The sequence below is a fragment of the Columba livia genome, chromosome 8 (genome assembly GCF_036013475.1).
Source record: "Columba livia isolate bColLiv1 breed racing homer chromosome 8, bColLiv1.pat.W.v2, whole genome shotgun sequence".
Taxonomy (NCBI): domain Eukaryota; kingdom Metazoa; phylum Chordata; class Aves; order Columbiformes; family Columbidae; genus Columba; species Columba livia.
In genome coordinates this window covers 20,302,007-20,329,392 of record NC_088609.1, presented here as the reverse complement: position 1 = coordinate 20,329,392, position 27,386 = coordinate 20,302,007, and the positions used below count along the sequence as shown (strand labels likewise).

Genomic DNA, 27,386 nt, shown 5'->3' with positions numbered 1-27,386 from the left:
ATTTTTGTGCTCATTTTTAGTTTTAGAAAGTCAGTTATGATAGCACTGGCATACTTGGAGAAGATAAGCAGTGGGGAAGAATGCATTTCTGTTAGGCTTGGCCTTTCACTAAAAAAATCCCAAATTTGAAATGATGGAGACCCAATGGTTTCTTTTCAGCATGGTAAAGTGCCAAACAGACATAAAAATGTTTAGTTTTATTGTTGTAAGTGTTGAATATTTCCATGGTAAACGTGTGTACTGGTGTTTTGTTATTGAAATCAGGTTAATGCTGTCTTGGAGGAGATGAGGATCCTTTCAGATATCCTAACAATAAGCAAGGGTGCCGAACAGCCAGGACTGCTTATACAGGAAGAGGTGGAGGTTGAAGCAGCCTCCTGTTTTGTTTCTATATCAGTTCTCTGATCAGGTTTAGTAACTTTCTGTTCACCACAGATTTAGGTACTAGCTTGTGAGTCTGTGTCAGCTATCAGTGTAGTATAGATTATATCCCTGAAACACAACCAGACTGAGATGTTCACACAAGTCCTGCTGGGAGATTATGATAAAATCTAAGGCATTTTGTGAGAGGGACATGATAATAATCTACAATAATGCACAATGCAATTGTGTGTTGCAATGCGCGCAAGCATACAATACAGAGGAGATGGGAAGTTAATGGTAAAATTTGCTTCCTACTTATTTCTGTATATTCTCCAGGGACTTAAGTGTTGCTACAAGTCCGTTACAAATTTTTACTCTGTGAGCTTGTTTAGTTAACAGACCAAATAACAACGTTTTGCACATGCAGATTTGTTGCAAAGTGCGATACTCCTCTAGTCAAGTAGCTAAACCCAGAATGTGACAGCTCATCACCTGTAAGTACCTTTAGGTTGTCCCTCCATCACAGTATCTGTAGGTACTACAGGGAGCATCCATCAGGAAAACTATCCCACAATTGCTTTTATGCCATCTATTCTGAGAATAACATTATAGTTTCTAGTGACATTCAGTATTGACAACTCGTGATATTATTCTGAAACCTCAAACCCCTGGAGTCCTGTGATTATGTGAGATTCTCAGCTTTCATTTAAAACATCGTCTTTATTTTCTTAGTCCTTCTGGTTGCAGAGAAAAGTTTGAAAATGAAACAGAGAGGCTCAAAAAGCAGAAGCCAAATAAATAGCTTTCTAAATTGTTATTTGTTTAAAATCTCATAACTTTTAAAGTTGCTCAGGATTTTTAGGGCTTGGGGAAGGATTTTGCTCAAGAGGAGAAATACACAAAAGAAACATACAAACAAACCAATGGCTTAGAGTGGTTTTTGGCCATAGAGCTGCTTGTGTCTGTAAGGAGAATGTGACAGCATCCTTCCCCAACAGGCAGCATTCCTCTTATCTGTGGCATAACCAGCCCCCTGCAGAGGGGGTTGACTGGTCACCTCTGGATTCACTGTACATTTTAAAGCAATCTCTTGCTGCTTTGAGTGAGGCACATGTGCTGGCAGGTGATGCATGTCTGCTTTCTGTGGCATTTCTTCAAGGAAATTTGGCCATTCTTTGTCAGTCACAGAGCTGGACTGGATGGTCACAGTGTTTGAGCCAGTGTGACCATTCCTGTGGGTCTGTAATTCATGAACTTGGAGCATTTGGCATTGGTAAGAATGTGTCTGGCACCACACGCTTGTGCTTAGTTGGCCTAGGAGGAGAAGGAAGGGAAAAGAGAGGAAAAGAAGCTACTTCACATTTTCAGAACTTCAGGATTCACTTTGCAGAGGTACTGTAAGCAAATTTTCAAGTACTTGGTGGGTGCTAGTTCTTGTGGCCTGCAGCATTGCAGTTTACGAAACAAATCTCCTTTAAATCCCTGGGAGTAACTAACAGTTAGTGAAATCTTCTACTTCCCTCTTTGTAAGTGCCTGTTACAATTTCACAAAACTCTGGTTATAAAAAGAAACAATTCTGACTTTTCATCTTTTGCCCTGCAAGAACAGCACAGAGGATGCTTCTGACTGACTTGTTTCTAAGACATTTGCTGGCTGTGGCCTCAATATGAGCATCAGGATCCCCTGCAGTGCTGCTCATGGCTCGGGGGTCCCAGTGCCCTGAAATCCAGCTTTTAGTATGGGGTTTGTATTCAAACCTTAGCCAGGATTAGTGTGAAAATTTATCAAGAAATTAACCAGGAGACTCCTAGTGGCTATTCCTTTAATTTGTAAACTGAAAGTGAAATTTACATTACTGAGCTGTGTTTGCAGCTGAAATGGCAACATAAAAATACAATTTTCTGCTTATGCTTTGATCTAGTTATCATAACACCATCTCACATCCCAGTGGTTAAAAAAATAATGAAATTATTGGCAATTGTCACTGCCTGCATCTAATTTTCTTCATAGTTCAAACAGAAGCTCGAAAAGAAGGCTACAGACAGGAGTCCTGTGCATTTGTACAATTTATAGAGCAGAAATGTTGATGACAGTAGAAATTTGAGCCCTTGAGTGCTCCTCTGTATTTCATAGCAAATCAAAACTAAATTAAGAAACAAAGATTATTAAAATGTCTTCTGTGCATGTAATTCTGGTATAATATTATGAGGTAGACATTAAATTTTTCCCTCTGAGACATTCAGCATCATTAATATAGCATTCCTTTAGTTATAAGGAGGCTCATATTCCTTAAAAAAGGGAAAATACTCCATAGTGTAGTTAGAAATACCATTATTATGTTTACTGAAATAATTAAATGAAGAGATATTCTTCTAAGTAACATATAAATCAAAATGTGAAATATAGTTTTGGTAGCATTTTGACATGCATAATTGGGTAAGACATTTTAAAACAGTGTTGAACCACTAAGAGTTGTTGAATAGAAAAAAGCTTTTTTCTTTCATGGGCTGAATAAGGATATCAAATCCTTCATTTTAGTTCCATCTATGCAATCTTATTAGGTGGCATGGAGTAGAACGGGAACAGGGAGTTAAAGATGAGACTATTGTTACTGTCTTGTTTAATGTGGATTTTCATAGTTGTATTCTTTAAAAGTATGTAAATAAAGTCTGCAACAACTTTGAGTTGTACAATACTTGCATTCATCTATTTTGAACTATTTTGAATACTTTTAATTAATACAAGTGTTGTTTTGTCATTATTGGAAAGAACATTATCCTTCAGGAGACGGAGTTTTTATTTTAGTATTTCCTCTTAAGTTACTTGATATTTCATTTATAGTACCACAAGACCTATGTGGTGAGCTACAGCCCCCCCACCCCTTCCCCTCTCCCCCGCATATGGCAGGACACCCTCACTGCCCCACTGACGTGGCTGCTCCCATCCAAGCAGCACTTTGGTCCCTAACTTTCAGCCTCGGACTAGAGCAGCTAGCAGGAGGAGAGCAAGAAGCACGCACCACGCCCTCTGCTCCTGCTGTCCCCCCCAGCTCCCTCCTGTGGGGTAGCGCAGAGGCAACAGCCTACCTGTACCTGTGGTAGCAGCCTGCCCACAGACACTTCCAAGGCTTCTTGTTCCTCAGGCCCCTGGGAAAGGAGTTCTTCATTTCATAAAAGAGGAAAAAAAAATGATATCCTTAGTGACAGCAGGAATTTTTTTTTTTAATGTTTTGGTAAAAAAATCTCTTTTCTTCCAACTGGAAGCAATCTAAAAATTAAAAATTTCTCATAAAACAAAACTGAGGATTTCCAGTAAAAGAGATTTGCATTTTATTCATTATCACACATCAAGATTCCCCAGTAAATCGTTAACAAATCTCTACCCGGTTGCCTTTTTTTTTTTTTTCCTCCTCAGTTACACTTTGGGTACTGGAATGTTTTCAAACCTTAAACAAAGCAAAAGCACGCCCACAAAAACTTAAGTTGTTAAAAATATTTGGGAGTAAAATAAGGCTCCTAAACAAAGTCAAGGGCTTATACTTATTTTCAGTTGCAGAGTTTTAAGGCATATATCACTACTATGGGTAAAAGCACATCCTTTTAACAAGATGTATGTTTTATAAATACACTTAATAGAAACTGTTTAACTGCTGCTTTTAACACTGCCTTTATTCTGTTTGGTACTTGCTCTCCTATTTTGTTTATTCCCCTGAAGTTAACTGAAAATATTAGACATTTGTAGCTAACACAGTGATCAATAAATGATTATTTTGAGACCATCTAACGAACCTGAAGGTGTACAGGTCCGTAGAACCTGATGAGATGCATACACAGGTCTTGAGTGAACTGACAGATGAAGTTGTTAAGCCACATCATATTTCAAAAGTCATGGCAGTCCAGTGAAGTTCCCACTGACTGGAAGAGGGGAAACATAACCCCCATTTTTAAAAAGTGAAATAAAGACTCAGGGAACTACAGACCAGTCAGCTTCACCTCTATGCCCAGCAAGATCATGGAACCAGTCCTTCTAGAAACTATGCTGAGGCACGTGGAAAATAAGGACATGATTGGCGACAGCCAGCATGGCTTATAAGGGCAAATCATGCCTGACAAATTTGGTGGCCTTCTACAACAGGGTTACAGTGTTGGTGGATAAGAGAAAAGCCACTGACATCATCTAGCTGGACTTGTGCAAAGCAGTTAGTACTGTCCCACACAACATCCTTGTCTCTATATTGGAGAGGCATGGATTTGATGGATAGATCATTCAGTGGATAAGGAATTGGCTGGATGGTCATACTCAAAGAGTTGTGGTCAATGGCTCAATGTCCCAGTAGAGATCAGCAATGACTGATGTTCCTCAGGGATCGGTATTGGGACCAGCACTGTTTAACATCTTTGTTGGCAACATGGACAGTGGGATTGGGTACAACCTCAGCAAGTTTGCTGATGTCATGAAGCTGCATGGTGCAGCTGTCGTGCTGGAGGGGAAAGGACGCCATCCAGGGAGACCCTGACAGACTTGAGAGGTGGGCCCATGTGAACCTCATGAAGTTCGATAAGGCTGAGTGCAAGGTCCTGCACATGGGTTGGGGTAACCCCAAGCAGAAATACAGGCTGGGCAGAGAATAGATTGACAGCAGCCCTGAAGAGAGGGAATTGGGGCTGTTGTTGATGAAAAGCTATACGAAAATATGGGGACAGCTTTTTTGGTTTGATTTTTATCAGGGCCTGTTAAGACCAGAGGTAATTGTTTTAAACTGAAGGAGGGGAGATTCAGGCTGGACACGAGGAAGACATTTTTTACAATGAGGGTGGTGAAACACTGGCACAGGTTGCCCAGAGAGGTGGTAGATGCTTCATTCCAGGAAACACTCAAGGTCCCAGGCTGGACGGCACTCTGAGCAACCCAGTATAGTTGAAGATGTCCCTGCTCATGGCAGGGGGATTGGCCTAGATGACCTTGAAAGGTCCCTTCCAACGCAAACTATTCTATGATCGGGCAACGTGCGCTTACAGCCCAGAAAGCCAACCACTTCCTGGGCTGCATCAAAAGAATTGTGACCAGCAGGTCAGGAGAAATTATTCTGCCCTTCTACTCCATTCTTGTGAGGCCAGTTTGAAGTACTGCACTAAACTCTGGGGCCTCCAACGTATCAGAGACACAGAACTGTTGGAGAAAGTCCGGAGGAGCCCACAAAGATGATCAGAGGACTGGAGCACCTCTCCTGTGGAAACAGGCTGAGACAATTGGCTTTGTTCAGCCTGGAGAAGAGAAGGCACCAGGGAGACCTTACAGCAGCCTGCCAGTAGCTAAAGAAGACCTACAAGCAAGCTGGAAAGGGACTTTTTACAAGGGCATGTCGTGATGGGACAAGGTGTAACAACTTTAAAGTGCAAGAGGGAAGACTTAAATTAGATATATGAAGTAAATTCTTCACCATGAGGATGATGAGGCACTGGGACAGTGGACTGCCCAGAGTAGCTGTGGATGCCCCATACCTGGGAGTGTTCCAGGCCAGGTTGGATGAGGCTTTGAGCAACCTGGTCTAGTAGAAGGTGTCCCTGCCTGTGGCAGGGGGGGTTGGAACCAGATTATCTTTGAGGTCCCTTCCGACTGAAACCATTTTATCATTGTAATAACACTTGTTCTTAGAAAGCAAGGTATTATATAAAATTTCAGCAATAATAGAAATTATTTCAGGGCTTCTGTCACCTGGTAGGAGGCATACAGTGCACATGTTTGAACACAACACAGCTATGAGGACATGCCATTTACTGGTAGGTTACTCATGGCCATAGCAAGACCAAAATAATTAAGTCTTGTTTTAATTTTTTTTTTTTTTTTAAACTACTGGGGAGAACTTGTTTCTCAAACATTTTTCTCCTGTCAATAGAAAAATTTCAAATAGATAATTCCTGGAGGGCCAGCAAAGTGATTGCCAAAGACTGGGATGTTAACACTGGTGGAGGCGGGGTGGCTCACAGCACCCCTGTGCTGCCCGCTGCTACTGTGCTATCTTGTGCCCCACTGCATGTGCATCCTCTCACTGGGGCAATTTTGGCTTTGTGGATGAGATTCTTGCAAACATGTGAGCTGGTGTCCCCCCTGCTGCCCTCAGCACCCTAGGCCCCCCAAATTGCCTTTCCCAACCAGCTGAGGGGAATGTCTGGGAGGAGCTGCCCAAGTAGTCTGCAGAAACTTGAGCATTTAGTCTTATTTTGGTGTGGAAACAGCAATTTTATAAAGAAATAAATGGCTTCCACTGTAAAATGGGTACTCTGACATCCACAAGGGAATCTGAATGGCTTGCTGTCAGTGCAGCTGGATCAGAAGTGTCCTCTCAGCAGCACCTTTAGTGCCACCTTCTGCAGTAAAACAATACTACTTTATAAATAAAATCTTTACTAGCAATGTATTGTAATTTGTACTTCTTATGGTGAGGCAGATGTGATCTCAAGCCTGTAGCTCACTGCAGGCAGACTCTCCTAACAGGATTTGCTGAGTTAGAGGGACAATGCAGTAAAGCAGCAGCCTAACTGGCACTCCTCATTTGGAGTACGACAGCACATCACCCCCTATCCTCCTGGGCTCAGGGCTGATGGTAGCAGGTGACCCCACTCCTTCTCTCCTAGAAACCTTAAACTGAGATTGTATTTTTCCAGGGGGATAAATCCACCTTTCAGCAGAACGACCTTTGCTTTCTAATCTGCTGGTGTCACGCAGTCAGACGAGAGGGGCAGTGGTATGGGATCGCTCCCTGCATGGGGTGCAGCTGCTTTGCTTTTGCACATCTTGGTCAGGGGTGTGATGCCTTATGGTCCCAAGTGAGCTGTGCAGCATTGGGCTTTCCAAGCTGCTGTCTCATTTTGAGGACAGCATACAAGGAGTGTAGTATTTTTCCTCCCACTGTGATGGACAAGTCTCAGAGTGTGAATTTTGGGTTTACTTAGCAGAACTGAGCAGAGCTACTGATTTTATCCTGCTCAGGTTTGTCCAAATTATCTGGACAAACAATTTTTCCTTCATTTAGTACCTGTACATCTCTAAACCCCAGAGTTTCGTGTGGTTTTTTTGTTTGTTTGGTTTGGTTTGTTTGTTTGTTTTTACAGGGCTTGTACTAGGTTACAGCTAAGGATCACTGGAAACTAAAAGCAGGTTCCTCAGGCACTTCCATGTATTAAAATTTCCATTTGTAAGCATCTTAGTTGAAAGTAAGCCAAGTGAACTCAGCCAAGAGTTCTGCAGACCCTGTGTACATCTGGACAAATCTTCTGGTTAGTGGGCTGCCCTGGAGTTCTTCAAGAAAGCAGAAGTCAGTAAGTTGACTCCCAAATGATTTTAACATTTAGACATGTATGTTACTTACAAACCAAACACTCCCAAATACAGCTCAAAGTTGCCCCATGCAAACATTTAAGTCCACAGTATTCTGCCAGAACATTCAAGGAAAGAAATAAACGTACAGACTGAAGTGATAATCAGGCTCTTTCATCCATTCTGCTCTATGCTCTGGGGCAGAGGGGGAGAAATCTGGACAAGCGTTAGCAGTCCCTGTTGACAAAGTATGGAAATTGCCCATCTCCTTATGCAAGGATGAAAACCTGTCATTTGCTTTTATCCACAGAGTTTAGAAGGGGCTGAATTTGTGGGAGCTGCTGAATTTTAGTGCAAGTACCACTGCTGTTTTTTTTTTGTTTTGTTTTGTTTTATTTTAAACAATACTGATACTGTTTTGCCAAAGCTGTGATTTCCAATACAGAAAAAACCCACATACTTATTTAAGAGTAGCTAAAACCAGGAAAAAAAAATTTGTTAAACCAAGTATTTCTTGACTTTTTTCAAGGCCTGTAAGTACTAGCTGGATCTTAAAGTCAGAAATAATCCCAGATACTATTAAGGTCATTGACTGATGAGATGCACTGGGATACTAATCTTACTACATGAAAACTAAGAAGTAGTTCTGTACCCAATTTGCATGTAGAAATGATGGCTGTTGATACACATTTTAACTATAAAAGTTTGTATTTTCACAGGTCACTTGTAGTGACACAGTCTTGATCCATAAGTACAAATATAGCTAGGGACGTGAAAATCCTTGGCATTGAGCTGGCTTGGCAATGTGCATCAGTGATCTCACATAGCTTTGATGTTTGCTGTATCATATTTTCTGTAAAATGGCTTTATTTCTTATCTCCTAGTTCTTTAGGTAGATTGTTTATAGGGAATTTAGGAATAAAAAAGGTGAGGAAAGAAAAGGTTGCAAAGGAATTTTAATTATGCTTATTACAAGCAAGAAATCTAGAAATCTACTATATCAGAGATACTTTAGGTCAGAATTCAGCCTAAGGAGAATTTTTATAGCTAAGTAGTTGTAAAATATTTAAAAGAGAACACCATTATGATGAGAGAAGCATTTTCTTACATGTACACACTGTGTCTTTCCAGCATCTTGGTGCATTTTAGATTTTTATCTGTAAAACTGTCAGGAGCCATCATTTTAACTCATCAATTTGATTTTTACCATCTACACCTGCTCATAAGGCACTTTCCTCCAGTGAAAGCTGGAAACAGGTCTGTTTGTGGGTGACATTTACAAATCACTGGGAAAAAAATAAGTGATAAAAAAGTAAAAGAAGAGGAGTAGCAAAGTTACACAAAAGCCCTCATCTTTTAGAAACAACAATGTGCATAGCTGTAGAAAAAAAGTACAGAATATCATTTTTTGACTGCTAAAACAGCTCTTTCTACATGTGCTATTTTCCCTCATCTATTTTTATCATAGCCTTCCAGACTTTGACATGCCTCTTGGCTTCCTTGACCATATGGATCTGCCAAGCAGTATGAATACTGTAGGGATAGCCTGCAGAAATAGCCTAGCAAGGTGTCTCACTTTGCAAGAGTTTGCTCAGACTTTCAGAACCGTTAAGTAATGGGTTTAAGGTGTTCAAGCATTGTAGCTTTCCTCACTAAAATTTTGAGAAAAATTTTTGCCACCAGGTTGTACCTGGAGTCCCCTTTTTCCTGAAATAGAAGCAAGAGAAGCTTTTGAAAGTAAAAGAACATACAAGCTTTTTGTTATCTGAAGCACTGGCTTTGATGATTTTTTTTTTAAAAAAGGTATCCTTCAATAACTAAGAAGTAGGTAAAGGTGATATATTTCATGCCTAAGAGTCAGTGTTTGACTTTCCATAAACAGAACTTAAAATATGATCTTCCATTGAAATTAATGTGCACTGTATAAGTCAAAAGAAGGACTTCTACTGTCAGCAATGGATCATACCCAAATATTGCTTCCCTCAAAGTGCATATTATCCTCTGTACTGTATCAGTTTGAAACACTCAACTAGAAACTTTAAAATCATCTTAATTAAAAGCAAAATTAACAGTATGACTTTATCTTTTAATCTTTTTCTTGTCAGAGTCAATTTCACTGAAGTTCAGTTATTTCCAGCCTTTTTCAGTTATAAAATCTTTACACATTGTATTAGTGCTTGGTCTCGGATTACTTTACTCCTGTGAGCTTCAGTGCAAGGCTAATTATCTCTAGTGACAGGACAGGGTTTGGTTAAAGTGGTGCATTTTTTTTCTTGGGTACAATTTTGGCAATCTTGGGGCATGCACCAAAAACATATTTTAGACCTTCTAGCTGGAAAGTGGCAGCTAGAATACATACATAGAATACATATTGGGGTTTGCATATAAAAATATGCATTATTTTTAGCTTTATGCATCTCATGGCTTATTTGTAAATAATTAAAAATGAGAGAAGGCTATTATTGAATGGTCTTCTCATAGTTCTCCATAATTGCACCATCATCGGTTGCAGCACTCAGCATTAGCTAAGCATCATCAGTTATGAACCTCAGATTTTATAGCTTTAAAAGCAAGTCCCCAAACAAGAGTTCAGTAGTTCTCTTTTTTCATTAACCAGATAAGATAGTGCTTTCAGTATAACACTTTGTGAAATTTTAAGCTGTAGTAGAGAGCATGCCATTTTTAATCATTAAACAATGAACAAATGATTCATATCTGAAATTCATAAGTGGTTTTTTTTGTTTTTGAAGCCATACACACATTTGTTACCCCTCCTTCTACAAGCTGTTTCTACAAGTCAGCTGGTGTAAAGTGGTGTACATGTATTGAATGGGATGGTGCAACCATCATGGAGAATGTGGCTCCATACATCTGCCACCTGTGCCACACCTGCACCTGTCCCCAGAGCCAGTCCCTCTCTCCAGCCTTGCTGAAATGGAAACTCTTGAAAATGGTGGAGAAAAGGAAGACTGAAGAGAGAAATGGGGAGTTGCTCCAAAGAACACAAGAGCCTGCCTTCCTCCTGACTCCCTCTCTCCTCACACCTTAAGGGCTCTGTGGCTGGAGAAGCCACCAGATCTGATGGATTTGTTCTAACTTGCCCTTCTCCTATAATTTTTTTGGGCTTTCTTTTTAAATGGTGCAGACCCATATAGACCTTCAGTTGTGCACCTTAAATGGGAACAGGTGACATGTTTTTGAAATCCTTTTGAAGTCTTAAGGTTAAGAAGTTCAGCAGTAGGATGGGAGAAGCATGTACCAAAATGTGGATTGGTTTATAAGGACCCTTCATCATGCTGCTTTTCCTAGGCACAGTCTCCAAGACAGTATATATACATAGCAGGAGTGCAGAGAAAGCAGGCATAGCCTTTCTACAGGCAGCGTTCGACTCTCCTGATCAATAACAATCTGAATAAGAATTTGGAGTGAATGTCATTCTGGTGATTGTATCTCATCAAGGGCCTTGTACTAATAAGTGATGGAATGATAAAATTGTGCATAAGATCAGAAACAAAAATCAGACAGAAGCAGGGCCCCAATGAATTTAACCTTAGCCTCAAGGTTTGTTTTTCTTTTTTCAGTTCCCATCCTCAAGGTCACTGCACCTATGCTAATGCAATTTTGTCAGTATCCTCCTCCTGCCAGGCCAGTTCCTTCTGATACCCCAAAAGAAGATTTACAGAAGCTGACCAAAAGGAAAAAAAACAACAAAACTTTTCACAAATTAGAGAGATAAAATAGGCCATCAGAGGTGCCATTTAACACTTTTTTTTTTTTTTTTTTTTAATAACACCACTTTACATGAGCTTATGTAAACTCCTGGCATGTAAGCCAGTCACAGTTGGGTTTTTTCCAGCTGTCAACCTAGCCAATGTCCAGGGCCTCAAAGCAGATGTAAGGGTGATGCTAAGCAAGCCTTTGCTGTCAGTTCCTTTACTCTGGATTAGTAATTGGTTTGTTTATAATTATAACCAAATATAAAGCCTTGCAAGAAAGGTAGAACGTGTTTACTTTTACAATGATGAAATAAATCATAAATTGGAAACACCTTTGGAATTCAAAAATATCCCTCTTCACCAAGGATCAGATCCACAGTGTTCTGCTGGGAAATACATGTGGCCGTTGACAGTGCAGCTATAGCAAAGGTGTGCAGCTAAAGAACAGGGTGATAAAACTTCTTCCTTGAGCTTGTACTGGCAATCTGCAAGGTAACACTGGTCTTTGATCCAACCCATGCCCAGTGTCCCAGGAAGTGCTGCAGCCCCTAAGCAACCTCTGTGTGTGTGGAGAGAAGCACGTACCCATGTTGCATCTCAGAAGAGGAGGACAGATACTCTTTATTTCTGTGCAAATCTCAGAGTATTCTTGGATAATTTGTTTGCAGGGGAAATCAGCTTTTCGCTGTGCAATAAGTTCTTGTCAGTTTCCAATAGTAGTATCATACAGGCTTTGTTAGAAGACACTATCTGTCCAGTAAACTCCTAAAGCAAAGAAACTTATAATTGAGCCTATGATACTGCTGTATCTGACACTACATATGCTTCCTTAAGCCTTGCATTTCATAGATCTCCACATGCCAGGTGGCTGGGTTCAGTTACTGTTGATTTTAATCATTTATAGTTTTCTGTCCTAGGTTTCTTAATGCTTTATACAAAAAAGCAATAGAGAAACTAAACAACACAAAATACAGGCACGCTTTACAAGTAATTTACAAGGCCTTAAGCTAATGAGAAATGAGAGTCTGATTCATCAGTATCTGTGGCTCAACATCTTATTCTGCAATCAGTGAACCTTACAGGCATTGGGCAGATCTGCAGCCACAGAAAAGAGGTATTTTCCAGTTTGTTTTCTTGTGGTGGTTGTTTTTTTTGCTTGTCTTTTTTTTTTTTTTCAGTGGAATGTGTTTAGCTTTTCTCAGTTTGAGACAGATTCCCACTTTTATTTTTTTAAATAATTTTCTTTTTTTAATTGTATGCGTAAAGGTCACAGAACTAAAGTCGGGAAAAAATCTAATTTTAAACTGCAGTTGATTTATGAAATATTACTCAATTCCTTGGGTTTGTGAAAATAACATATACCAGTAATAATCTCTTGGAACTGATTTAACACCATATTCTATTGCAGTGGTAGGAAGAAGCCAAGGATTTGTAACAATCCGTCATTTGCAGTGACATTTTTATTACTCTTTCAGAAATGCTGTGCTTTAATTGTCTCCCTGCTTCAAATCAACGGCTTAGGTTGCTTTAACAGTAGTTTTTTCTCTATGGTTATCATTGCCTTTTCTTTCAGAAGCCCAAACTCTGTATGTTCCTGGCATGGTAACTGCTAAGAGGAATGGGAGCAGAGAACCTATTCATGTCCTTCTAATTTAGGAGAGCAAAAATGCTGTATTGATTGCAAGTCCCATTTTTATGGAGTTCACACCAAATTCCTTATAGACCTGTATCCCAGGCAATTCCCCCTTGATTCATGAGGACTAAGCTGAGAGAAAATCCATCCAAAATAATATAGTTGGGGTTTTTTTCCTCTTATGAAGTTTGCAACAAGCTGCCTGATAGAGAAGTGGCTTTGCTTTCAACTATTAAAAAGAAACTGTAAGCTCTTAATTTAGTAGCAATGTCACTAGTGCTTTAGCATCTTCTGCAGTGTGCCTCCGAATGACGAACTGAAGTGCAACCATAAATAGCAATGATGTCTTTGTCAGCTTGTGAGAAAAAGGGGTTGGGTTTTTGGTTTTGGGTGGGTTTTTTTTTGTTGTTTTTTTTTTTGTTGTTGTTGTTGTTTTGTTTTGGGTTTTTTTTTTTTTTGTGTTGGGCTGTTGTTTGGTTTTTTTTCTCCCCACACTTCCTGAAAGGACATATAGTAAGACATATCTAATCTCTCCTTTTGCTGTACATAGATTTATCTGTTTGATGGGCTACTGAATCAAAACCCTGATTTGTTGCCTGCTAGTTTACAACACAGCTCAGTGAACAACAGGAACACAGCCCTAAGGTTGTGTCATATATGATTTGCACCCTGAAGTTTAGTGATTGCATTACATTCTCAGCTTTGCAGTGCAGCACTTCGGGGTGACCTTCCATTTTCAAGGGAAAGGCAATTTCCCTCCACCCCAAAATGTTCTTGCCTGAGCCCCAGCCTTGCCAAATTACATGGTCAGACCTGTAGCCCCTGCATATCCCCTGTGCATCTCAGTGAAGAGGGATCCCCTCCCAATATCCTAGATCCTTGAAGATACCTTTCACAGTTGGGCTGTTCCTTCCCTGCTCTGTAACTGATAAATAAGAAGATGTCTGAGGAGCAAATGGCTTTGTTAGATTGAGTTTACCTGCTCTATATTTTAAGAGATTACCTGCCAGAAAAGCATTAGGTTTCACAAATCCCCGGGTTGGGGACCTGATGCAATTACAAGGAGAAGGGACTTGACCATGGTGGCAGCACAACTGGTCCCTGTGCTAAGAGGTTTTAATGGAGCAGATTAAATTGGTACTGGATTCTGAATCACAAATGCATTAAGGCAAAATAACGATTGGGGAAGAAGAAAAAAAAAAAAAGTTAATTTCAGGGCTGGCACGCCTTCAGGTTTGTTTGCTTGAGAATATTTTTGAAGGGTAATGTTAGATGCTAATCAAGAGTTACAGAGAGGCTTGTGACTAATGGGTAAGATGCAGTGTGCTCTGTGATGCTATGAGAAAAATGCTGATGCAGTTAACTGATATCAGAGAGAAAATAGCACTGGCAATAAATAAAAAACACACACCAACCAACAAACCTGAAAGATTTTGCAAGTTTTTGAGATCCCACCTCGGCATCATTTTAGAGGATGTTTCTAACTAGCAGCCACACAAATAATTGCAGATTACAATGTCATACAACTCCATTAACTAGGTGAAGAAAAAAATAGCAACATTTTTGTTTTAATGCAATGTCTGCTCACTTCTCCTCTCTACCATGCATCTTAATGTACCTTGCTGTCTGCACTGACTTGGGGCTCTAAGGCTTTGTCATTTCTTGGCAATTCCATTCGCTAATTTCTTCTGACACACGGTGCTTAAATCCACAAGAAATGTGAGGTGAGGCAGAGAGGATTCCTGCAGACTGCTGCACCATAAGAGGAACACTCATTTGCATTATTCATTAGATAAAGGCACTGATTTGCATCTCATTTTGGTTGTCTCCATTTCCAGGCAGAGGATGTAGAGAATTTGCAGAATTGCTGAGTTTTTATGGTATTAATAGTGTTCATTTGGGATTAAGTCTCCATTGTCTGCTGCCCCATATTTTGTCCCATCTTAAATACCTACAGAAATTACATTCTTTTGCTCTTTTTGTAACAAACTGTGGCTATTTACTGCATAGTAAAAGGGTGCTAATTTGTTTATCATTGCAATTTTACAAGTAATTTTTAAATCAAAGCCATAATTCTACACTTTGCCATTTTTTGTGATTAGATTACTCTGATCTTTTTCCCTGTTGTTCTGAGGTTACTATTCAAAAGCAAAAGCTTGTAAAAAAGCTGCAATGATTATGTGTGATTGGACAGTATCTACAATTTATTTTTTCCATTCAGTATTCTTAAGCAGTAGGCTTTTAAGGACTAATATACCTTTAAGTAACATGTTCACACAGTAAAGTTGAGAATTAGAATAGCCCTAGAAAACTTCCAACACTCTTGTTCTTTTCTAAGCTTTATGAGCCAATTTACATTATGCATAGCATTAATATTTGATTCAGAAATCTATACTGTAAAAAGGAGAGGATATCACTCTTCTGTCCATAGTGCATTGAGGGGGAATGCATAATTGGTGGGGGACACTATTGAGCTCTTTCATCCTGTTATTAAATACAGAAAGCTGTCTGAGGAAATCAGAATTCTAGAACGCATAAACAGGAGTAATTTCATATATGCTTTTCTGAGAAAAATATACATGATAAACACCTTAGAAAATGCCACTGACACCCAGAGCCATTTCCTTAACCATCATTTAGCCATTTGTTGACCTATGAGGTAAAACAAATAGTGGTTTATTCTGACTCTCAAAGCCCTCAGTTAAGCTTGGTGCTTCACTAGGCTGGATATTGTACAAAAATACGGGAAGGTATTGTCCTTATTTTTAAATAGCTTACAGTATAATTGAAACACAAATGTAAAAAGTAATTAAAAAGTGGGGATCTGAAGGCTGACTTCAGCAAGATGAGGTGCTGAAGCTGAAGGTTGTTCATTAATTCTATTTTTTATTGTACTTATGGCATGGCTATATGGCTGATGCTGTAGCTGTCCAATTTCAGGGAGGGTGGGGAGGCATGCTAGACAAATTCACATTGAATTCAGATTAGAATGTGAAAAAGGCAATGGCCCTGAACCCATAACACCACTTACAGATGAAATGGCAGAAAATACAATGCAAATGCCTTATAAAAATGAAACCAGCTTATACGAGGACCTCACCTAATACACAGCTTAATTGTAATTGAGTTTACCTTAAGTTAGAACACAGCTGAATCTAAACAAATCACCTAGATAATGCACTGATTGCACTAACAGCAGTTGTTGTCAGGGGTAGAAGATGCCACATGGCTCCTTTTTCTCTACTGAGGTCAAAATATAGTTAGGAAGAAGGTTAAATACATCAACATAAATGGGGAATTAGCCAATCTGTCTTTTCTCCAGCCCACAGTGTGCATACACATCCTGGGGTCTGATGGTTCCTGGGCACGGTGGGCTACCCATATTTTTCCAGAATGTACCAAGTAGAAGAGTATCATGGTACCTGAGGACAAAAAAAAAAAGGCAGCTGGTGCTCAGTCATGTTGCTCAGGCACTCTGAGATGTGCCCAGATTATGTTTGGGCAGTTTGTGAAAGGAAAAGAATGTCTAAGTAATACTGAATGCAAACCTGGGGGAAAGCAAGGGATGAATAAAGCAGGAGCAAGTCCTGCACAAGGCAGGGTCAGGTTCAGCCCCAGGGAAGGCTTTTCATGTGAATGGAGACACAAGTGAAACTCCCACTAATTGCAGTGAATTTGTTACAAGTCTTCTAAAGTTTGTACAGTCTTTTTATTTTCTTATCTTGCGAACAGACAGAACTATAGCATAAATTTTGTAGTGCTGCAACTAAGATATTACCTCTCACATTCCCTTACAATTTCAGAATTTCTGTTTACAATTTCTGTTTACAATAAACATCAAATGCTAAAACCAGTCAGTAATAACATTGCAGAAGCTACTGCTCCTGTAAGAGCAGAGATGGGTAGTACCACTGCTTTTAAAGATCTCTTAGCATTTTATTCTAAACTGTGGGATACTTTTCTAGGTTGCAACAGGCTGAAGCATAGCAGAAGTTGAGGTTATGCCGTGTTAAATTGTTATTAACTACAAAATATCATCCAAAGTATAGTGTTCTGCCAGTTTGAGTTATATACTTTTGTTATGCTTTTTGCTTTGAAAAATAGACATTTAAAATTTTAAAGTGTGCCAAGTAGGCCACATGCTGCCCTTCAGAAACAAAAATTGCCTTAAATGATTCTGTAATGATTTGGGTTGTAGAAGAGCTGTAAAATTTCTACCAGACTTAAAATATCTTTCCTTGAACACTGGTCTCACTGTGCTGATCTTGCTGTCAGCAAGGGTTTGCAGATCTTCAGTTATGAAACACCTTGTCACCACTCACCCAGCAGCTTGCTCCTGCTCCCTGTTAAGTTTCTTAAAGTATTCTGCTCAGATCTTGAAATATAGAGTGGGTTTCCTAATTATTTTCTTAGGAAAATGTTTGTGGACAGTCCTTTGATAGAACTCAAGGTAGACATTCTGAAGTGTGTCATAGAAGTGCTGGATAATCCAAAGGCTTCTGCACAATGGATTATTCTAAGCAATATTTACCCTTAATGTCCTTGTCTACTGCAAAATGAGGAGAGCAGACGTGCAATATTTTTTTATCTTCACTCATCAATGGATATGAGAGCTTTGCCTCTTTTGAGGCTTACCACAGTGTCTCTGGTGAATTTACTGCACACCTCTGCCTCATTCATTACAGACCACCTATTTCATCTGCCATGAGCTTCTTGACACCCTCAGCAGCGCCTGGGAGAGTTTGGAGCGAATCCACCAAAGTCACTGTTGAAGTGCCTAGACCCTGGTTTGGCTGTTCCATGCTGGTTTGGCCATGCAAAGTAGCCAAAAAGCAGGTTTGAGGATGGAGCAGAGGATTTTTACTGGCACAGAACAATTCCTCCAGTGACAGAGAACTGACAAAGCCAGCTCAGTACCATCTGCTCTTTGATCCTCCTCCTGTTTCAGAAGCACATTCAGGGGACAGGCCATGCTAGCAGCTGAAAGACATGGAATGAACCTCAGAAAAACCCTTCCAGACAGTGCAGCCAGTGTGCTGGGACTTGTGTAACCAACACGAGCTAGAGCAGCCTTTAGGAATGCATTGAATTACACCTAGAGTTGTTCCAAGCCTTAATCAGGATGAAACACTTCTTACGACTACTTTTCTCCCTCTTCATTTGTGATGAACTTAAAGTGGAAACCAAAATATGTGGATTCACTCCACTGTGGGTAGCAATTTCCACAATATATTCATAAATTAAAAATGTGAAGCTGTTTCATATGAGCTTCAAGAATGACAACTGAAATAAAACTGTCAGTCTAGTGGGTCATGCCAAGAGCAGATCTTAGGTGCTTCTTGGCACTACAAAACCACAGTTGTTTGCTGCACAGATGACCTTGCAGGATCCAGCCCCTTCTAACACACCTCACTAATTACAGAAAGCTGATCATCCTGTGTTCATCCCTTGTGTGAAATTCTGAAGGCTGAACCAAATTAAGTTCCAAATGTATTTTCAGTTTATGTTGAGAGATAGCACTATTTCAGTGAATCCAAGAAGTGGAATATTGCTTTCCTTTGAACGGTATGAACAACACTGCAAGAAGATTGCATCTGTTACAAGAGGAAAATGCTATCTTTATGCCTTTTTGTAAAGCAGCCAATGGCTAATGGACAGGAAGTCTTTCAGAAAGTTTTGCAAATCCACATGATGTTCCCAAGTACCAGAGTGTGCATTTGAATCAGATTTAACCAAGAGAAGAAAAGCAGGGGAATTCATGCAGCCAGATAGCTCACTGTTGGCTATGTATCTGAGATGGATCAGAACCACAAGTCTTGCCAGCTAAGAATAGCATTATCTTAAGTTTAAAATACTCCCTTCTGTTGTTCGTTTTCAGTGCGGCTTCTTGCCCTTCAGAGCAGACCAATGCATTTGTAGGTGTTTTGCTGTGATAAATGTGGAGAACTGCAAGTGCATGGAGTCAGTCCCTTCTCCAGAGCAATGACTCACATGTAACTGGGGAGGCTGACAGCAATCTTATAGATGCATGAATTAATCTAAATTACAAGGGCCAGAAATGAAGATGTACAGTGGTAGGTGATGCTTCAGTTTTTTTGCAGTGAGCTGAAACACAGAGTGAGGTTGGAAGACTGCTTCTGAGAAATGCAGATGTGCAGTCTCATGACTTCCATTGCACTTAATATTTGTGTAGTGGATTAAGTGCGTGATAGGAGTACTCTCTAAAGCCTGAAGACCTCTGACTCAATGTGATGTATATTGTGATCTTTCAAGTTCATCTGAAGCTCTTGTGACAATCCCTGTAGTTTCATGAATTACAATGAATGGGAGTGAACACCTGCACCTCATCTTGTTCCATTTCCACATATGAGCTGGTGACTTCCCACATTGTTTCTAAACACTTCAGTGTGCAAGCTCTTAATGAACACTGTGATTAAGGATTCTCCCAGAGGAAAATTAATGTAAAAGTTACGGGAAACCATAATTATTATTTCCTTTAGCTGTCTCACTGTTCACTTTAGGTACCTTTTAATTTTTAGAGATTTAGAGGCTACACTTAGTATCTCAGAACATGAAAGTTCCTGCTTTTTGCAGAATTCTTAAGAGTCAGTCACTGTGATAGCTTTCAAGGAATAGCTCTTGTGTTTGCCATGCCAGCTACATTTAAAAGATCACTGTTACAACTCATGCATTCCAATAAATTAAAACAACAAAAAAGTTGATGGTGCTGTTATTGCAACTTGATAGACTTCTGCATGACAATGTTTCCTGTTATTTCTCACACATCACCTTGTTCAGCTAAGCAGTCCACCCTTTTCAGATTCTCTTTGTCTAAAAATCTTTCCATGCCTCTCATCCTTTTTTGTCACAAGGGACTCTGAGTTCTCTGAACACCAAAATAGCACAAGAATAACCAACAGTTGCAACAGCTAAAAAGTTGAGGGGAAGTTAGACAGGGTAATATTATACTGCATCAGCACTTAACCATACATAATTTCCATAAACTTAGCAAATATGTGAGTTTAACTGGCTGGTTCCTAAGTGAGTAGTTTCTATACTGCCACTATAAAATTGTTTATACAACTGTGTTGTTTATTAATAGGACCGCTTGTATTTGCGAGCCCTTCTTGTGCTAGCTAGGTGCTGTTCAAACATCTGGATGATGCCTTAACCCAAACATAGACTCTCATTTTAAGGAGACAACAGGTATGGACATGTTGTAAAGCACAAAGTGGTAAAGGGTCAACACTAGTCAGCGTGACAGACAGTAGTCATTATACAACATGTGATTACTGTTTAGCGTCACATTTCCACTAGTCATTACTGCAGAAGAGAGGCTTTTAGGGAGATCAACTTAAGCAGATTCATTATCTCATTTTATTGATTTTTATGGAAAACTCCCAAGCATGAAAAGCAGCATGGGAGAAAGTATGAGGGTGTCTATGTAATAAAAAAAAAAATGAATAAAAATCAGATGAAGAGTGAAGGTTTTTATCATCAGGCGTTGATAAGAGTGAAGAGTTGGCTTCCCGATATCAAACTGGAGGTGAGTGGGAATAGGCTGTGAATGGTTTTGAAAGTGAGGGCAAACAGCTGATGGTTGATGAGATGAAGGAGGGGGATTGGTGCTGGAGTGCAATGGGAGCCTGTGGTGTCTGAAGCAATGAGCTAGAAAAATGATCTTCACAGCAGCATTCTGGATGGTTATCAACAGGGCAAGATTGCATTTGTCAAGGCCAGAGAAAAGGTTGCTCCTGTAATCAAGACATGGTATGGTGAGAGCCTGAATGAGAGTTTAACTGGGAAGATGGATAGGAAAGACCATATCACAGAAATATGACAGTGATGTAGCATGAATACCGTAAGTCATCTGATGGAGCCAGTGCACTCTCAGCAAGGTCAATTAGCCCGTGATGAGCACTGCGTTGCCAAAGCTAGGCTGCTGCTACCCAAGTGCTTGGGTTTGTAACTAACACAGCAGCATCTAAACAACAGATTTATAGCTAGCTCAGATCTCAGAAAGGAGTTAGAGACTCCAGCCACCCCCCTCCCAAAAAAAAAAAAAAGGAGGTGAGAAAGACCTCTGTTCCTTTCATTTTTCTGTGGCGATTTAGAATGGTGGGCAATTAGTGGTACATTTATAAATGTCATTATAAAAAGTGTTGTTTTCAGCAGAATAAATTCAAGGATCTCACTCACTCATCAATTTTAGATGAGAATTCCAGGACTGCAAGGTCAAAGGTGTGAGCTTATGCTGTTGCCACTTTCAAAATACCAAGAGAAGGATTTTCACTGTAACTCCGCTTTGCCCCAGGGAAAAGCTCACTCCATTATCTTTTTAAATTAAAATGGATATGAAAAAACACTATTATATGAATTAAGAGAAGGGAGTTTACACTGTGGCTCAATTTGGAATAATTATAATTGTAGGGAAGTATTTTTCCAAGTACACTCTCCCTAATTAAACCCATGGAAATGCCTCATTTTCTGGTTATTGCTAAAGTGTGTTTCAAACTAGAGTAGAAATGCCTGACAGTAATTTCATTAGAATTCCATTTCTCCAGGCTATACAGATGCAATGAAAGAAGAGGTAAAATTAATTAAAACTGTGGACATGTTTATACCCTCCAGGTGTCATAAAAGGTGGTGGCCAAGACATTTTTCAAGTAATTATGCAGACAGTTCTGCTTTTTCTGATGAGTTATTGTCCTTCCTTCTTTAATCTGTGTAAGCTCCATTTCATCATGGAGCTATTGTCAGGTGATGGGATTGCTCTTTACAGTCAACATCCTTCTTGCACCACCGCACACTAGTCGAAATCACATCATCGCTGCAAAGATGCAGCGACATGCGGTCGGCACATTTCCAAAGTCAGGCTTCGTATGCCAAGGTCTGCCCATAATTTAGGCTAAAAAGGAGATAATGCAATTTTCAGTTTAACCATATGTGGGTTAAATAGCTTGAGTGTTTATTTGACAAATGGCACAGCTTCTGCATGTAAAGCTCAGTTCTTCTCAGTGAGGGCAGCATTTAATCAGATTCATATGTGTTGGTGGTGTTTCTGCTATGGATGTGTTGGGGGTTTTTTTGTTGGTTTGTGGTTTTTTTTTTTTGTTTTTTCCATTCTGTTTCTATTTTGTCAGGAGTTTGTCTTCTGGCCATGTTGAAATAATCACTAGTTTTCCTGAGGATGTGCAAATCGCATCCTCAGGCAATATTGTGCATAAGGCTGTAATGATAGCATTTTCTGAGTTTTCAGTGCAAGTGAGGAGCCAGAGTTTGGCGCATTTTGCTGCTCTGCATTGTCAGTGGATATAAATATGCCTCTTTTCTTGGGGCTTCCAGTACCATAAGCACAACCTCTGTATATCTGCTGTGTATCATTCCCATGGCTAGGGAAGGAACAGGTTGTCATAGCATCTATGGTGCTTTCCAGGCTCAGACACGGCAGCACATCTTTGGTACCAAAGGCAGGGCCAGCCTGGTCATATCAGCTTGGATGGAGGAGACTGAGCCCATTGTACTCCTGGGACAAGGTAGTGATGCTGTTTCCCCTCACACAAGCCTCGTGGAAGAGCCACATTAGCCCTGTGCCCCACACAGCTCTGCTCAGCGTTATCAGTAACCACAGCTGCTCCGTACACGCAGTAGCATCACTGTCGCATAAAGGGATTTTTCATCCAACATCCAAGAGAATGGGCTGGAGCCTGTATTGTAGAGCAAGTTGTGCTGTTTCTATATTTTAGTGTTTAACAGGTCTCTTGCAGTCCTGTAGCACTGATGTAAGTGGATAATCTAGTCTACCATGCTTTAAGAAAAGTAGTAATTTCTTATTTCCTATTTCAGTGGTTTGCACTTTGCAATCACTATTGACTAAATATTTCCTAATGGATTTTTTTTTTAAATACAGTAATAAAAGGCATCTGCAAAATAGATTGCTCTGTATTGACAAAGCAAAACATTCTAACAGTATTCAGCTGCAAACGTCCATAGCAATAGACATACTTAAAGCAAAAACAGTTCAGAACGTTTGTGTCAGAATAACAGCATTCACTACATAGTTCCCTTTAGAGTTAGTGCCCTCCCTGAGCATATGTTTTCCTTGGTTTTTACTTAACACTCAGTCTTTATTAACTTGATATCATTTTAATTAGATTTGCTTTCATAATACTGTAATATTCTCCTGCTCTCAAAGTTATCCCATACAAGGTCACCTCTGATACATTACTAATGCATTTGACTAAAGTGCACAAATAAAAAACGATAGCCACATTAAAGCATATGGGACTGCACTGAGAATAACAACTCAGTCCAAGCTTTTTAAAAAAATAAAATAATAAAACCTTGTAGATGAAAGAAAGTCATACACTTCCAGAACCAAATTCAGCTTGTGTGTACTTTGTAGCTGCTGTTCAGGGGATGAATTCAACCTTTTGAGAGTTGAAAACATTTTTTGAAACAGAGTTATTACTTTTTTTCAAGTTTTAAATAGCTGTTTTATACTCTTTCAGTCCTAAATCCTTCTTTCTGCAACAACTAACATCAGTCCAGAATCTACCTTGACCTAAGTGGTGCTCCCTTTCATTTCTACTTCGTGTGTTTGTCATAATTTTTGCAGTTTCCAGGCTTTCAAGTAAATATCACAGAAGTTCCATCAGTAATAAATTTTAAAATATATTGCCTCTTTGTTTCACTGATTTGTCTCATTTAATTATGTAAAAGAACCAATAGACCACTTCATTTATTACTTTTGTGCAAGCCACACTATGCTGTTGTATCTCTCCCTAGACAATAAATATTATACCAAGCTCTCATTTTCCCTCCTCTAGAAGCCAGCCCAGACATCTAATTATTTCCATCACCTGATTTTGAGTCTTTTCTATTTCTGCTATGTTCTATGGCAGGTGAAGGAAGCAAAAGCATACTTTAAGAGAGGGTAAAACAGTGATTTATGGCGTGGCATATAAGTATTTGCAGTGTTTCAACTCTATTATTTTTGCATCCTAATATGGTGGGGGTTTTTTCCCCCCCATGGAAGTTTCTGCTCCACAGGCATCATGCCATCTCTGCGACTCTTGTATTAACTTGAAAGGATTTTCATTTGCTATAGAAAATATTTCAAAAATGTTTTAGTAGGCACTCAACTCCTCAAAGCTTACGGACATGTGCTCAGAAATTAGTTTTACGTGAAATACAGTATGGACATTCTCAAATTTATCTAGAAAGAAGCTTTTCTGATAAAGTTTTAGCAACTGATATTTGACATCACTTACTGGAAGATATGTGTGCTCACAACATCTTGGAAAGCAGTTGATATCGCAGCCAGGTGCTTTTAGAGCGTCTGATGTCAAGTGGAGTCTCTTACTAGTCTTTTATAGAATAGGGTAACTTTTCATTACTATAGAGCCCTTTTTACTTAAACTTAAGTATCTCATTAGCAAGTTTTTAAAACACATTGTTAGAGGTCTGTTTTCTTCCACGGAATATATCAAACTTTAGATTAGGAAAAAGAATTTCTGATTGTGGATACTCTAGCACTGTGGGCACACTCCTGCTGCTGCCCTGCACACCAGGTTTGCTCTTTGACTTGCGGTCCATGAGGCCTTGCAGCTTTTCCTAGTGAGCTAAGTGGACATAGCACACAACCTCATAATCCTTCATACCTGAAAGCTTGAGAACCAACATTACTACATAACTGAGTCAAAGCACTTCCACCAAAGGCATCCAGAACAGATCCATAGCATTGGTACCAGCTCCAGCAACAACACAACATCAAACAAGCAATTGCTTCCCTACCAACTTACTCCTCTGGCTTCCCACATCACCACTTGCTAAGAACACTTCTAGCAGGAACATACACCAACACACACAGAGCAATTTCTACAGGTAGCCACAAGGACAGAAATAGCATTTTATGGGTAGCCAGTATGTTATCCATAACTTAATATACACAAAATTCTAAAATAATAATTTAAAAAACAACAACAAAACAACAACCACCAAGACCTATTCAATTAATTTGAAATTTACCTTGTTCAGAAGTGACCAACAGCCATCAGAACCTCCCAAACCTTCAGTAAAACCCACAGACCAACCTTGACATGCTCATTTAAGCTCTTAGTTAATAATAACCATCACTGAGCTTAATTGGGTAAATTTGTGGAGTGTCTCAAACAGGAAAAGCATCCACCCCTAATTACTGCCTCATTCCTGAAAGCTGGGTCCATAGTGAGGAGAGGCTTGCACCATGGCTCTCAAAGGAAGTGAATTTAAAAAATGCGGCTGAAAATATAAATGTATGTTATGATAGTCACGCTTTAGTTATTCAGAAATTGAGTGTTCTAACAGTATTGTGTTTTTAAACAATGGAAAATATATTTGTGCACTGCATTTTTACACTTACAGTTCTTAGAAGTGACAGGCTGCTGTTGAGATTACATAGGATTTTAAGAATGCCTCCTTTTAGAAGGGTAATACTGTCTTTAAAATGTGAAACTAGAATCAGAATGGTAGCACCTGAGAAAGATGTGGGTGGATAAAACTTCACAAAATAAATCAAGCAGAGAAAATCCACTGTCACCCTTGGATATCTGGAGTGGGATTTTTTTATGCTTTCTCAGTAGAGGTTACTCTAATTTTATTTTAAAAGTACGTATTTTATATTGTAAGACTCCAAACTCATAAATAAATAGGTGTCTTAGAATAACACACTGAAGCTTAACATTCAGACAAGCTAACTGAACCAATGCTATTTGTACCTGTCTTCAACCCACTCTTTCCGTAGCCCACATACGTTTTTCTAGGTATGGGATCATCAAATTTTTATATAGCACGTAGGCAGTTATGTATGTAATTACCAGTGTGGCAGAAGAAAGTTAGTTCTGATTAACAAAACTTTTCCTGTGTAATTCACTAAGTGAGAATAAAAGAAAACAGAAAATAATTGTAACCTGTCTATGGCTAACTGTGACAAAGCTGAGATCTGCCAACAGGCACTGGAAAATAGCAGTAGTCTGCATTTCTGTAGATGTCCCATCTCCTCCGCTCCACCCTTGCTGTGGTTATTGCCCATTTCCCCTTAGCAGAGACCACACAGGGGACTCCACCACTGCTTCAGCCTGAGATGTCCTGGTTTAGCTTAATCTGCTGCCACTGGGGTAGTCAGATAAGCTGATGAATTTTGCACTGAAGCGAGCAGCCGGTCTAGTATGCCAGCTCTGCTGGTGGTCTCTGCCCTCCAGGGAGGGGATGTGACTTCCATCCCTCCAGCCAGAGTCATGGGGGAAAAGATGTCAAAGCCCTTTGTGAGCTGGAAGTGTCATTGTGTCTGGCTTCAGCAGCGCTTCATGTCTGTTGGTTTTGGATGGGTGCATTTATCTAAACAAAGGTCCTTCTCTGTTATAGTTTTTTATTTTGGCTTTGTTTTTTTTTGTGGTTTTTGTTTGTTTGTTTGTTTGCTTATAGTTTTTGCGTTTACAGAGATAGAGATCAAATTCCTTCAGCATCAGTTCTCTGTATCCAATACTAGTTATAATCAGACTAACCATGGAATAGTAAACTTGTGCTGTCTCATACCAAATTCTCACCCTCACTCATTATTTTATCTTGGCCTTGTGAGAACATCCCAGCTGGCTCTCTCAGAAACACCTACATGGAGCCATGAGATCTTTTTATTTCCTTTCCCTAGGTTCTTCGGCAGCTGTGTTGATTGAAAACCATGTGCAGCCTTAAATTGCTGCAAGCCATTGCCCTGCCTGTCCCACCCATGGTAGAATATAGTGTCTCACTAGCTGCAGAAACAACTCCCCATCTTTCTTTTGGACAGCTTGCTAACCACTGTCAAAATTGGTTTGTGACCCAGTCTCCTGCCAAGTCTCTTTCACATTCAGGCAATTACTTACATAGTTTATTCTTTGAGAGGACCAAAGGCTATTCACAAGTCCTTGTTTTCTGCAACATCCTAAGCTTCATGAAGCAGCTTGGGATGCCCATTTTGTGCACTTGCAACTTACTCCTTCATCTGGACCATTCATATCAGCAGTAACTCTTGCACTTCTGGACTGCTGAAGCCACAGCAGCCAGTCCCCAAAGATACTGTGGCCATGTACTACAGGCACCGTCCCCCTCAGGTCATGCCAGGTGGGCTCTGAAGTGCATGATGTCTCTTGGAGACATACAGAGGAACATTCTTATTGCCCAGGAGCCCCAGCGCCTGGCTAACTTCCAGTTGTGCAGCCAGATAGGTTTCTGCTTTAAATAAGGCACAAACTTGCATTTTTAAGGAACACGGTAAAACATCCTTTACACATTAAGACAAAATTATCAATTTTCTTCTCTACCAGTTTAGTCTTCTTCT

The 27,386-nt window shown here is 39.7% G+C and overlaps 1 protein-coding gene and 1 long non-coding RNA gene across 12 annotated transcripts in view; one reads left to right on the top strand and one right to left on the bottom strand.

Moving 5' to 3' along the window:
- Window positions 1-27,386, top strand: part of NTNG1 (netrin G1) — a 156,113-nt gene that overhangs the window by 10,177 nt on the left and 118,550 nt on the right. The gene's annotated exons all lie outside the window — the stretch shown is intronic.
- Window positions 630-25,631, bottom strand: LOC110362122 (uncharacterized). The gene is made up of 3 exons (XR_002419189.2): window positions 25,061-25,631; window positions 3,451-3,524; window positions 630-1,677 (listed from the first exon to the last, which is right to left on the bottom strand). It is a non-coding gene; the product is annotated as an uncharacterized LOC110362122 (long non-coding RNA).